The 13,543-nt window shown below is 51.6% G+C and overlaps 1 long non-coding RNA gene across 1 annotated transcript; it reads left to right on the forward strand.

The window, feature by feature from the left end:
* The first annotated feature begins 342 nt into the window (after positions 1–342).
* On the forward strand, positions 343–7,972 carry LOC116586422. The gene is made up of 3 exons (XR_004284032.1): positions 343–442; positions 7,216–7,361; positions 7,465–7,972. It is a non-coding gene; the product is annotated as an uncharacterized LOC116586422 (long non-coding RNA).
* Positions 7,973–13,543: the final 5,571 nt, after the last annotated feature.

Here is a 13,543-nt window from a genome sequence, read left to right on the forward strand (position 1 = left end):
GCCTGGCTCATACCAAGAACTGCAGCTGGGGAGAACCTCTACCCTCTTTCCCATGCTCGTGGCATCAAACCTGCAAATCCCCTTCCCACCGCCCCCCCAACCCCGCCTCCTATCCCTCGTTCATCGTTCCCCTTTATCAAGTCCGCCCCGCAGCACCCTCTGGCCTCCCACTCCCACCACTCCGAGGCCTGTGCCCCTTCCACAGGGGTCGCGCCCCCCTTTTATCCTCTCCCGCGGCAGGGGCTGCGAGGGCCTGTCAGGCAGGAGTCAGCCTGCGGGCTGCACGAGGCTTCGGAGACCGAGCTGCCTGCCGCACTCGGCGCTGCCGGCCCCCTGATTGGCCGAGGCTGCTGTTTCCATGGTGATCCCCAGCAAAGCCCAGGGCCCCCCCTTGCCGGCCCCCCCACAGGCCCTATTCAGTGGCGAGAGCAGCGACAGGCAGGTTAATAAAACAGGAGCCGCGTGAGGAGCCGGGCTGTGGGCCGAGGTCCCAGCGTGGTGGCCTGCCCAGAGGAGGGAGGGAGGGCGGGGTGGGGGTGGGGGTGGGGAGCCAGGAGCTGGCCTGTCGCCCAGTCAGCACCCTCCCAATGCCAGCCAATCGAGGGACTCTACCCACAGCAGGTTCTGGGGCTGCGCCGGCCCTGGGGTGCAGGGGGTTTAAGCCCCCCTGGGTGCACCTTCCGGCAGCGGCCTCTGGGGGCAGTATCCCTGCGGCCTTTGGGACCACTGCACCCCATATCTGGAATGGGAGGAATCCTGGGGGTGGGGATGGAAAAGGGAAGAGATGGGGATGGGTGAAGGAGAGAAATGGCAGTGAAAGGTTGGGGAATCAGGAAAGAGATTGGGTGAGATAGGGACGTGGTGGGAGGAAAGTCAGGCTAGGGAAGGATGAAAAAGATGAAGGAAATACAGAACAAGCTGAGGGGGAGGGCAGTGGTGGGGGAGAAGGAAGGTGGATGGAATGGAGGTGGAGTATAGCAGATCGTGGGGACAGAGATGAGGGCTGGGATGGGGACAGAGGGGAGCTGGTAGAGGGTGCAGATGGGGTTGCTGGTAGCAGGTGGCAGGGAGAGACTGGGGCAGGAGCAGAGGCTGAAATGACCAAGAATGGAGAGAGAGGAAATGGGCAGGTGCGAAGGGTGAGGTCAGTAGGCTGGGGGTACAGGCACAGTCTCTGGCTCATTCACCATTTATGCCCTCCACAAAGGCTGGCCAGCGTGTGCAGTAAGTAGAGGCTCGTTACATAGTCTCTGATGCTCCCAACTTGTTTGTGGAGTGAGTAGCTGGGGTGGGAACTGGTGCTGGGAGTGTGTCTGTCCTGAAATCAATGACCATGATACCAGTGCCACTGTCAGCTGCCAATATCAACACTGCTTCTCAGACACAATTACCATTTTACAGAGGTTCAGAGAGGTAGAGTAACTTGCCCAAGATCTCACAGCTCTGATCCCTGCCTCACATATGGTGAAGACTTGCTTAGCTTTGTCTCCAGAAATGGGCATTTCTGTCCAGAGACCCAAACCATACAGAGTGGTAGCAGGAGAGGACAGGGAGCTCTCTATGGGGGGGGGGGGGGGGCTCAAGGATGCAGTCTGACTGTGACACTGAGCTGGGTGTCAGGCTCCTGGTTTGCCATCCCTGACCCTGTGACTCAATGGCTGCTTCAGTCGGTTTTCCCAGTGGGTGGAGATGCTGGGTTTGCCGCTGCATGGGGGTCCCTCCTTGTGACAGACACACAGAGACCCTGTGACAATTCCTCCAGTGTCATCCCTGAGGTCACCCATTGTGAGTAGGGCAGGGAGCCCACCGTGAGTGCCTGGGGTCTGGAGTGAAAACGGCTTTGGGGTAGAACAGAAGAGCTGGGCCCTGCCATCTGTGGTGTGGCCTTGGGTAGTTGACTTAACTTCCTCAAGCCTCAGTTTTCCCATCTATAAAATGGAGGAAACAGTACTTCCTAGGGTAGTGATGCAGATTAGAAGATGTCTGTGAGATAATGGACACAGGGCAAGTTCTCTGGAGATGCTGATTCCCTGCTCCCCAGGCCAGGGTGCCTCTAGGGATGCTTCTGTTTCTCCTAGGAAATGTGAGATCCCTTCCTCCAGGCCTCAGAGGGAAGAAGGGACCTCCTGCCTCCCTAGTTTGTGTGTGTGTGTGTGTGTGTGTGTGTGTGTGTGTGTGTGTGCATCTGTCAGAGGACTCAGTGTGAGAGGTAGAAACCAAAGAGGGACAACCGGTGGTCAGGAGATTTTTCATTATTATTATTTTTTTTGTCTCCTGAGAAGGGTTTGATGTATCCAGGCTGAAGGATGAAGAGGGACTCTGCCCATCACATCTGTCCCCCAACTGTATGGTCAAGGGAGGGAAGGCCACTGAGAGAGGCCAGGCCAAAGGATGAGAGCACAGAGCCGTCCAGGCCCGTGCTGACCAGCTGCTGCCACTCCAGCCTGCTTCCGGCCAGTAGGACGTGGGAGGCACGGCCAGGCCAGCGGCTAGGAGCCCAGGCCTGGGAGGGCAGAGGCGGCTGCAGCAACCTGAGCACTCGATAAGCCATTAATTCTTAATAAACGACAGGCTGTGCATTATTTAACAATAATGATACTTTCTGTTCCATTATAGATTAAAACACCGGCCTCTTCTTATTAATCCTGCATTTCAAAAGCTTGTAAATCCTGTGCAGCCGGAGGAGATAAAAGCTGGCTCATCCCCATCCCGGGGCTGACACACTTGCACTGACACAGGGTGGCTCGGTGGCCAGGCTTGTGTGCGCACACGCGCGTGCCCCAGGCCTACCCACCAGCCACCAGCCAGCGTCACAGCCAGGGGAGAGAAGCACAGAGGCAGGTGCGGGGTGGGGGTGGGGTGGGCTCCACTCTCCGAATCGCCTCTCATTCCTGTCTCTCCCTTTCAGCATTTTTCTTTGATTTTTGTCTGTTTTTCTTACATCTCCCTCTCTCTCTGTACTGCTCTGTTTTCTCTGCCTCCTCTTCCTTTTTCTTCTCCTCTTGCCCTCTTCTACTCCCTCTCCTCCTTCCTCCCTCCTCCCTCCCTCTTCCTCACATTGATCACCTGCCTCTCCCCCCTTTACCTTCACACCTTTCAACCGAACAGATCCACAATAAGCACAGACTCTAGTCCCATATGGTCTTTGCTTTTCTCAGGGGTCCTCTGAGGGGTGGGGTGCGGAGAAGGGAATAGAACTCAGAAAAGGAAAAGAAGGAGTATAGAAAAGAAGGGTGGGGCAGAAAACCCCCAACACCTCCCCCTCCCCCACTCCCTGCAGCCTGGGCAGGTTCTGACCCTGAGCCCTCCTGACTCACCCTGACCACTGCACAAGGGGACATCCAGTGCAGTCCAGAGGGATGCTCAGTGCCCCCTCTGTATTGCCTCCAGGCTCTGTGTACACTCCCCTCAGGGACAGAGAACTCACTTTCTCTGGAGGCAGCCTCTTTTATTGCTGCAAAACTCCTATTACTCAAGAGAGCCTTCAGCAGGAGCCCATATTCACTCCAGTCCCTCTCCAGCAAGTGACGGGCCTTCAGGAATCTCAAGCCCACCATCCCAGTCCCCAGACACCCCCAGTCTCACCGACTGAACATTCCTCTAGTCCCCATTGCATCAGTGGGTTGAGTTCCCTCTTCAGCCTGGTTCCCTGGCTCTGTGTGTCAGAGTACTATTAAAGGTGGCCCAAAGCTGACCACAGCCCTTTTTATGGGCAACCAGAACAGAGGTCAGTTAGACCTGCCTCCCAGCTGGGGATCACAAACCATAACTGAAGGTGTGGGAAGAAAACTCACTCGATCTTGAAGGTCTCTCCAAGGTTATTGTAAAAAATGCTATCTGTTATTAGTTGCTAAACTTTTACTACACCCTAGGTGTGCCGTTTCTATCCCTTATCTCATTCAATCCTATGACGGCCCTTCTAATGTTAGTCCCATTTTGCAGATTAAGAGACAGGCTTGGAGGTATTACGTTAACTTGGCCACCATCTCACAATGAAGTAAGAGGTGAAGCCAGAATTTCAGCCAGGTACTGTCTGTCTCTGAAGCATTTAGATTCAGCCAGAGACTAGCCCTAGAGGGCTAGCCTCAGAAGTTCTCCACAGCTCTTTGGGACTAAGAGTGTCTTCTTGGTCCACTGGGCCCCCAGAGTCAGAGAAACTGGTACTCCGGAAGCTAGCCTGTCTCCAGGATTGGACTAAGAGTGTCCCACTGTGGGCTTTCGAGGTAGAGACATAGATTAGGCAGAGGATTCCTGAAGGCTCTGCTTGTACACTTTGGACATTTCTTTAGGTCAAGGTGAAAGAGATTGGCCCTAAAACTGACTGACAGCTCCCATGCGAGCCAAGCTCTATCATCTCCTTAATCCTTACTACACTGTTGTGCAAGGGGAGTTAGCCCCATTTTAAAGAGTGGCAAGCTGAGGTTCAGAGCAGTTAAGTCAATGGTATTTGTGCTAAGCTCTTGCTCAGCAGTCTTGGAGCTTGACTGTAATGCTCCTTCCTCCCTTTCTTCCTTTTCTTCTTTTAAGTAATCTCTGCACTCAGCCTGTGGCTCGAACTCACAACAACCCTGAGATCAGGAGTCACATGCTCTACCAACTGAGTCAGCCAGGTGCCCCATTGTGCAGGTGCATGTGCGTGTGTGTGCATGCGTGCATGTGTTATGTGTATGTGTGTGTGTGTAGAGGGTAAATGAGAGGAACAGGGGTTGGTTTTAAGATACAATGAGTTGGAGAAGGGAGGTGAGCAGCTTTCTTACTTTTTTGAAATACACAAATGGGAAATTTAACTTGATCCCTTGTGGTTTCTGGGCCAACCCCTGAGTGAAGTCAGATAGCTTTTGCAAAGGAAAATTTTATCCATTTTCTGGTTTTTATGGGGCTTCCTCAATGAGCAAAACCTCTCCTGTTGGTGCTTAGAGAGGATTTCTCTGCGTGCCCCACAGTGACGCTGTGTAATCTCCCAAAAAATATGGTACTAATATTCGCCGGGTTAGGGTTAGTTATTTTTATGTCTTTGTCATTTTGTTTCTCGGCAGCTCTTTCTGCCTCCTGGAAAGGACGCGGCGGACACTTTATTTCCAGAGTCATATTTTTTAATTTGATCAAAGCAAATTTCACTCGTTCTCTGTATAAATTATTTAACTCATTTCTTTTAGGTTAAATGTCTCAATAGGAAGATAGAAAGTCTTTCCATCACATTTTCTTCCAGGATTTTAATCAGCTCCTCTAGATTGTATGAACTTCTTTCTCATCCTCCATCCTTCTCTGTCTTCACGTCTTCCTCCCTCCCTTCCCCGCTCTCTCCCTAAGCATTCCTCCAGGCTCTGCCCCCAACTTCTCCTGGGCCCCCTGGCCCCATCCCTGCTTCTGTTCTGTGACTCTGGGTGGGAGGAATGGTCGGGGGGAGCTTGAACCAACAGGGTCCTGCAACACAGAGGGAACCCCTCCGGTTGGACATACTACCAAAAGGCATCTTTCCTCTGGGCGGACCTGGCTCATGAGGCCCAGGTGGCCAGCAGAGGGAGGGCTAAAAATCAAGCCTTGCCTGACCACTGAGCAGGGTCTCCACACAACCACAACTTCTGCTCCCCCAACCTCGCCCTTGACCTGTAGTCTCCTGCAGAATTTCAATGCGAGAGCTTCTCCCCCAAATCCACCTCTGTTTCCTAATGAAAAACTCCATCTTACTCAAATCAATTGCCCCTGGTCACAGGCCAGTTTCCTTGGTATCTTGTTTTTTCTTTCCTTCTTTCTTTTTTTTTTTTTTTTAAAGATTTATTCATCTACTTGAAATTGGGGGAGGGGCAGAGGGAAAGATTCTCAAGCAGACTCCCCATTGAGCGGGGAGCAGGGAGCCTAACACGGGGCTCAGTTTCGCAGCCCTGAGATGAGGATCTGGGCTGAAAGCAAGTATTGATGCTCAACTAACTGAGCCACCCAGGTGCCCTTACTCAGCGTTTCATTTCACTTGGGGCTGGTTCCCCCAGCCCGCTGTCTGGTGCTTCCCTCTGTAACTAATGCAGGGCTGGTGGTAGGGGGCTGCCGCAGAGGTCTGGGGACTGAGAAGGGGTTCTGCCGGGAAGAGAGGGGCTCGGGGCTGCCGGGGGCCAGCCTCACAAAGCAGCCCAATCTCTGGCCCCACACCCTGACAGGAGGAGGACAAACCAGCAGGGCAAAGCTCATTCCCTGCCCCTCCCTGTGCAGACTCTCCCTCCCCTCACATCACATTGTTTCAGCCCAGAACAAATCTCCGGTGGGAATTCCCTTTTCTCTTACTTTCAAAATATACAGTAATTAACAAACTAATGCTATTAACCGCGACAAGAGGAAATTACAATAAAATCACTGCAGAGTCCACAAGCAGTTGGTGTGGTGGTAGGTCTCAGCTCAGTGTGGAAGGGAGGAGCCCCGCCTGGCCCAGGTGCCTTGTCATCTGAGCCCGGTCAGGCTTGGAGTTTGTCTGTGGGGGCTCTGAGTCCTTGGCAGGTCAAGTCAGGGCTCTGGCACTTGCTGCTGCATTTCCCGTGCAGGAAGAGTCAGGATCCCGGCCATTCTTCCAGGCCCGGAGGTTTGCTCTTTTATGAAATCCTTAAATAATAGAGCTGTGGCCTGAAGCTGACCTGCGCATGTCTGTGAGGACATGGCCCCTGCTCCGGAACAGGCTCAGTGACTTCCCTTCAAGGTCAGACTAGGCTCCAAGAGGTTCCAGGGGAATGTGGGTTGAAAGAGAACCTGGTTGGGCAAGGATGTGCTGGGCCACCATGGTCCCCTCCTCTGGCCCCCCAGAAGCACCTTCAGGGTTGCCCTGTCCATCCTTTGGCATTGCTTCCAGCAGAGTCAGGCTGAGTATCTCTGTGCAGGACCCGGGGAAGGAGTGGGCTCGTGGCTGCCTGTCTGGAAGTCTGTTTGCACTTGGACTTGAGACCTCCATAGGGCAGCAGTGTGTCTTTTCCTCTGGTGAATTCTTAGCAAGGCCGGTCCATGAATTACAGGGGCCCTTCCCACCCTTCTGTCCTATTCCGGGTTTCACCCTCTCCCCTGCTGTCCTTTGACTCTCCTTACCCCATCAGGCAGCCGCGGTGAGCAGGAAGGACAACCTGCTTTTGTTCTCCGTCCCAACATCTTGTCTTACCTTGCCTACCGACAAATGTCTGCTTGGAACTTTTAGAATCTCTGTTCAGTAACAGAGATTGTATTATGATTGCCACTTTACAGAAGAAACCAAGGCTCAGAGAGATTAAGCCACTTGCTTGAGATCACACAGTTGTCAAGACGCAGCATCAGGACTCGAGTAGCACGTTTTCCCACAGGACTCGGTCTTTCTCAATGCCTCTTGGTTCTCAGGGGAATGAGTACTCCAGGTGAGAGGCCATAAAATCAACTCTCCTTTCTCTCTGTGACCAGGCTGGGCCTGGGGAGGTGAAAAGAAATTAAAAGAGAGCTTGTCTCGATTCCCCCTTACAGGAGCATTATGAGTTAGAGGCTATCATCACACACGTTTTACACTTGGGAAAACTGAGGCTTGGAGAAGTGGAACGCTCTGCCCGAGGTCACTGGGCCGCGGGTAATAAAGCCAGGACTTAAAGCGGTCCCGTCCAACTCCAGAGCGGCACCCACCCGTCCTCCCTGACCCAAGAGTAAGACAGACTGACTTGAAGTCGTGACAGAGAGTCCAGCCACGGTGAGTGGGGAGTCCGAGAACCTCATTAGGCGTGAAGCTGCCACACATGTCAAAAACCCCAGCTGCCCAGCCAGCTCCACTCGGCTTCCAGCGCACAGTGTAAACATCCTTACTAATTCACCAAGCTCAATCACGTTACTGTGATGGATTTTCCCATCATTACTCCTGAGTGAGTGACAACCTGCTCAGACACTTGCCTTCCCCCGCTGCCTTCCGAGAGTTTCAGAAATCACAATGCTTTGCTCCCTAAGTTGATTTCAACTTGTCCTAAAGTCATTTTAATTGGTGAAGCATCAGAGGCAATTTGGGTAACTTTCTGAGAGCCACCCCCCCAACCCCGTTCCACCAGCGCTGAGCTGGGGGAAGTGGGGAGTCTCAGATGCCACCCTGGCCCCGGGGTGGGGAGGTGGGGGGGCACTTTTCCATCCTCTGATTGGTCAAGAGACTGCACTCCACGCTTTATTTTCTTGTTTCTTGCTGAGGTTCCTACCGCTGGTTCCTGAGGATAACAAGATTCATTTTCTCAATGGCTCTGACAGATAGGATTGTTATTGTTATTACACTCATATACCACCTTTCCTCCGAGGAGCTTAAGGCGCTTTACAAATTTGAAAATTATCTAATAATCTTCCAGCAACTCTGGGAGAGGGGGAGAAGTTGCAGCTAGAGGCTCCGCAGTGCGGCCAGAGAACCCCCACACCCACTACTCTGAGGACTGGGGTAGGGCAACTATGTGGCTGCCGCTGGGTTGGGGGGCATTTGCCACCAGAAGCCTCTGAAGGTCTCCTTCCCCCTTCTGAATGAGGAAGAGGAAGATGTCTGGGTGGGAAGAGGAAGAGGGGAAGGAAAAGAGCGGGGAGGGAGGGAGGCAGGCCTAGCTCCAAAGGACAGAATCAGTTGGGAGGAAGCTCAGGCAAGGAGAGTTTTCTTTAAAGACACAAGAAATGAGAGGAAGCAGGAGGCTCCCAGGGGCTTGCAGGAAAGAGAGCTGAAATTCAAAATGGAAATCTACCAAAGCAGCAACTGGGCTGGTTGCTCAGGCATGAGAACATGGGCAGGAATATCAAGAGAACCCAAACTACAAATTTAGGTGGCTGCTTTTTAGGTGGGTGTGGGAAGCCTCTGAGGACCTTTTTTTTTTTTTTTTTTTTTTTAACCCGCAAGTTGAGAGGGGTGGCATTAGGTCTCTCCCAGCCTGACATCCTATGATTTTGTCTTCCTTTAAATGTCCTCTTGCCAGAGGTGGCCCCAGTAATTGCAGCACCTTTACTAACCGTGAAGGGAAAGCTACTATCAAAATGATGGCGGGCTCGACTGTATTGCCATTATTTTCTTGAGAAGAAGGCATACAGACCCCCCCTCTCTTTTGAGGCTGTGTTTTTGGATTTGGGGATGTGTGATGGTGGTTCTAGGCTGTAGTTCTTGGAGGCCGAGTATAGTATTATGCTGAAGAGCCGGACCCTGAGGTCAGACAGTGTGGTGACCTGGGGCAAAAGACATAAGCACACTGAGCCTCAGTTTCTTCATCTGTTCAAAGATAGTGGCGGTGCCTGGCTTTCTGTGGCTGCTTAAGGATGAACTGAGAGGATGTATGTACAGCGCCTGGCACAGTCAGCCATGAGGTTGGCCAAGAGGAGGAGGAGGGGACGAGGATGCTGACCACAGGGTATGATGTTGTGATTTATAATAAATTCATCTTTGGGCTTTGTCCATTTCTGGCACAGAGTTCCTACAACCCTTGGAATTGCTTAAGTGAGGAGTGCTACACAGGTATTATTTGTTATGTCAATGAAATGACTTTTGGAAAGTCCCTAGGTCACCTAAGGATGTGGGCTGGTTGCCAGGGGAACCCATCCTGTTGGGGGTTGGGAGTGTTCTGATTTTTCCCCATCCCCGAACACCCCCCACCTTTGGGGTAGGGGTAGGGGCTGGAGAATGATTCCAGTCACCAAAGGCCAATGATTTAATCATGTGTTCCTACCTAATGACACCTCCATAAACCCAAGGACAGGGTTCGGAGAACTTCCTAGTTGGAGAACACACTGGAGGTGCTGGGGAGTGGCCTGTAAGCTCCACAGCCCCCACGCCCCTGCCCTGTGCCCCTCTTTCACCTGCCTGCTCCTGACCCTTGAACAACACAGCTTTAAATGGCATGGGTCCAGCTATATGCACATTTTTTTCAATAGATACAAGATAGTACTGTAAATGTATTTTCTTTATGATTTTCTTAACATTTTCCTTTCTCTAGTTCTCTTTATTGTAAGAATACAGTATATAATACTTATATAATACATATGACACAAAATAATGTATTAATGGCTTATTTATCTTATCAGTAGAGCTTGTGATTAACAATAGGCTATTAGTAGTTAAGTTTTTGGGGAGTCCAAAGTTAGGCGTGGATTTTCAATTGCAAAGGGCAGGGCTTAGTGCCCCTAACCTCCTGTATTGTTCAAGGATCAACTGTATATCCTTTCATAATAAACCGGTAATCTAGTAAGTAAAATGTTCCTCCGAGTTCTGTGAGCCTCTTTAGCGCATTAATCAAACCCAGAGAGGGGGTCATTGGAACCTCCAATCTAGTCCTTTGGCCAGGAGCACAGGGGACAACTTGGACTTGTGATTGGCATCTGAGGTGGGATTGGGGGGCGAGTTGTGGCAGTCTTGTAGCACTGAGGCCTTAACCTGTGGAATGCGATGCTGTCTTCAGCTCAGTGCTATCACAATTCAGTTGAATTTTTGCACACCCAGTTGTGTCTGAGAATTGTTGGTGTGAAGAAAGCCCCTTCCTGCATTGGAATTGGGTTTCGAACCCTTTATAAGGCTCTGCTTGCCTTGAGTTTCTTTTCTTTTCTTTTCTTTTTTTTAAAGATTTATTTATTTGAGAGAGAGAGAGAGAGAGAGAGGGAGAGAGAGAATATACGGTGGGGGGGGGGGCAAAGAAAGGGAGAAAGAATCTCAAGCAGACTCCCTAATGAGTGTGGAGCCAGAGGTGGGGGTGGGTGGGACTTGATCTCATGATCCTGAGATCAAGACCTGAGCCAAAATCAAGAGTTGAACACTTTGGGTGCCTGGGTGGCTCAGTGGGTTAAGGTCTCTGCCTTTGGCTCAGGTCATGATCCCTGCGTTGGCAGGCTCTCTGCTCAGCAGGGAGCCTGCTTCCCTTCCTCTCTCTCTCTGCCTGTCTCTCTGCCTACTTGTGATTTCTGTCTGTCAAATAAATAAATAAAATCTTAAAAAAAAAATGAGAGAGTTGAACGCTTAACCGATTGAACCCATCCCCCCTTCTTTTTTTTTCTTTTCTTTCTTTCTTTTTTTTTTTTTAAGATTTTACTTTTAAGTAATCTCTACACCCAGCTTGGGGCTTGAACTCACAACCCTGAGATCCAGAGTTGCATGCTCCAAGGACTGAGACAGCCAGTCACTCCTCCCTGGAGCTTCTTCTAAAGCCCCTTCCTCACTCATGGGTGGTTGTTAGGTGGCAGATTCAGGTGCGTAGGGTGAGGCAGAGGCTGGAGATGCAGCAGGATGGTCTTTGAGGTACCTATTCTTCATCCTGGCCCCACCCCAGGCCCGCCAGACCATGGCCCTCATCCTAATTCCCTTGGCTGCTCTCTCCCAGGGCTCTCAGCTTCCCCTGCAGCCTTAACTGATCCTGGAGGTGCCTACCAGCCGCCTCCCGCTCCAGCTCCCCAGCCTGCACCTCTCCCTGAGTCTCCACTGGGGCTTGGACAAGGCTGCTTAGTGAGCCAGTCTTTGGAGGAGGCCTGGGGACCCTGCTGCTTTGATGAATGTAGGGGTACCCTCTGAGGAGCTCAAAGGAAGACACTAGGAGGTGGAAGTAATGTTGCAGGCCAGAGTGTGAAAGGCAGATGGGGGGAGGAGGCACAGTATAATTCAGGACAGTGAGCTAGAGAGGGAACAGAGAAGCTTTTAAGGGTGGGGAGAGAATTTGAGAGGGGGAGGCCCTGTAGTTCTCTCATATCCTCCTGCTGACATAGGCATAGTGGGTACTCACTAGATGGGAGCTATTACACACACACACACACACACACACACACACACACACACACACATTTTTTAAATAATTAAGAAATTCCCAAACACTCAGCCCTCTAAGACACTGTAGAGCTGGCACCTACCATCCATCCATCCCATCTACCATCCATTCATTCAGTAAATATTGATTAAGCACCAGCTCTATGCCAGACCCAATGCAAGGCATTGTGGGACGGAGATGAACAGAAACACACATGGACCCTGCCCTCCCAGAGTTTAGAGTCCAGCGAGGGACACAGACTTGAAACAGGCAAGCACACAAAGAAATGATTTCAAAAGTGTCTTCTTCACTCCCTTGTGCATTTCACAACATCTGAAAGAGCAAGATTTAGAGGCTACTTCTAGCCTCTACTTCTAGTCCCGGCCAGAGACACCTCTTTGTGGGACGGCTGGTTCAGGAAAGATGTAAAGGCTGAGTGGGAATTGGCCAGGGGCAGGTTGGGAAGGAAAGGTTCTAAGTAGACCCATGGCCAGAGTCAGCAGGGCCTGGGCTGTGAATGGGAAGTTACTGAAGGAGAGGGATCTAATGTAAGTTTTTAATGACTTCTCTGGCAGTGGACTGAGGAACGGATTAGGGAGAGGCGCGAGAGTACAAGCAGCAAGGAGTGAGCAGGCTACTTCAGGTGCTAACAGGGTAGAGGGCCTCCCTCGATGTCCATCCTCTCCCCACTTAGGATCTAGAGTACCGCAGCTCTTAAGATTCTCTCACCTGGGGAGTTTTAAGAATCCTGGTACCCCAGTTGCATCCCAGACTATCCCAGATGACTTAAATCAGAGTCCCAGAGGGTAGGACCCAGCACGAGTCCTTTGTAAAACACCCCAGGGGATCCCAATGAACTGTTCCAGCACAGTCTCCATCTCCAAGAGGGTGAAGAGAAGTCACACTCCTGAGCACCTACTATGCCAATTTAGTGCTTACATTCGTTAGTTTAATGCTCACTACAACTGTGAGAGATGGGTATTTCTGCCTCCACTTTACAGAAGGGGAAGCTGAGGCTCAAAAAGATCAAACGTTTTGCTTCCCTACTTCCTGGGCTTGAGGAAGTCAGTTAAACCTCTTAGAGCCTGTTTCTGTATAACTTCGGGGTAGTATCTACATAGACTTGTCAGGGGAGTGAAATGTGGCAGGTTTGCCCACATCCGGAATATACTGAGTTCCGTATATCATAACCAATATTAGCAGAGCCAGAGGCCCAGAGTCAGTAAGCGTAGAGGCAGGATTTCAGCCCTTGAGCTGTTCTACCTCCCATCACTAGAGAGAGGCTGGATTCTGAGGTGCCCCGGTGGGTGTGCTAGGAGGAACCCAGCCCAGGCACAAGGATCAGGGCCACTGACCAAGCCTGGGAGTCTGCACCACACTCCAGCCAGACTGCTGCCTTCTGACCTGGGTTTCAGCGGGGTCTCCCTGCTTCCCTCTGCAAGGAGAAAGTGGGACGAATGCCCACTTTCACAGATATGGGTAAGTAGCTTGCCCAATGACACAAACTGAGAGCGAGGGAAGAATGACCCCAGGCCCCATATCTCACTGCCTAAGGCCTTTTCCTCTTGCACAGGGGAACAGAGGGGAAGATGAGGCTGGACTTTGCGGGGACGGGCTGCCTAGAGCTACTGCTGGGGCACCAAGAAGGGTGGGTGGTATGAGGTGAATACTGAGGTCCAGGGCCCAATTCCTCAGCCCCAGGACTAGCAGGTTCTCTGGCTGACTCTGGCCCACCACCATGAGGGCCGCCACCACCATCCTTGGTCCCTGAGAATACCCCAGCTAGAGCTCAGACCCTGCTCACGCTGAGGACCCTGTGGGTT

This window comes from Mustela erminea, chromosome 3 (genome assembly GCF_009829155.1).
Source record: "Mustela erminea isolate mMusErm1 chromosome 3, mMusErm1.Pri, whole genome shotgun sequence".
Taxonomy (NCBI): domain Eukaryota; kingdom Metazoa; phylum Chordata; class Mammalia; order Carnivora; family Mustelidae; genus Mustela; species Mustela erminea.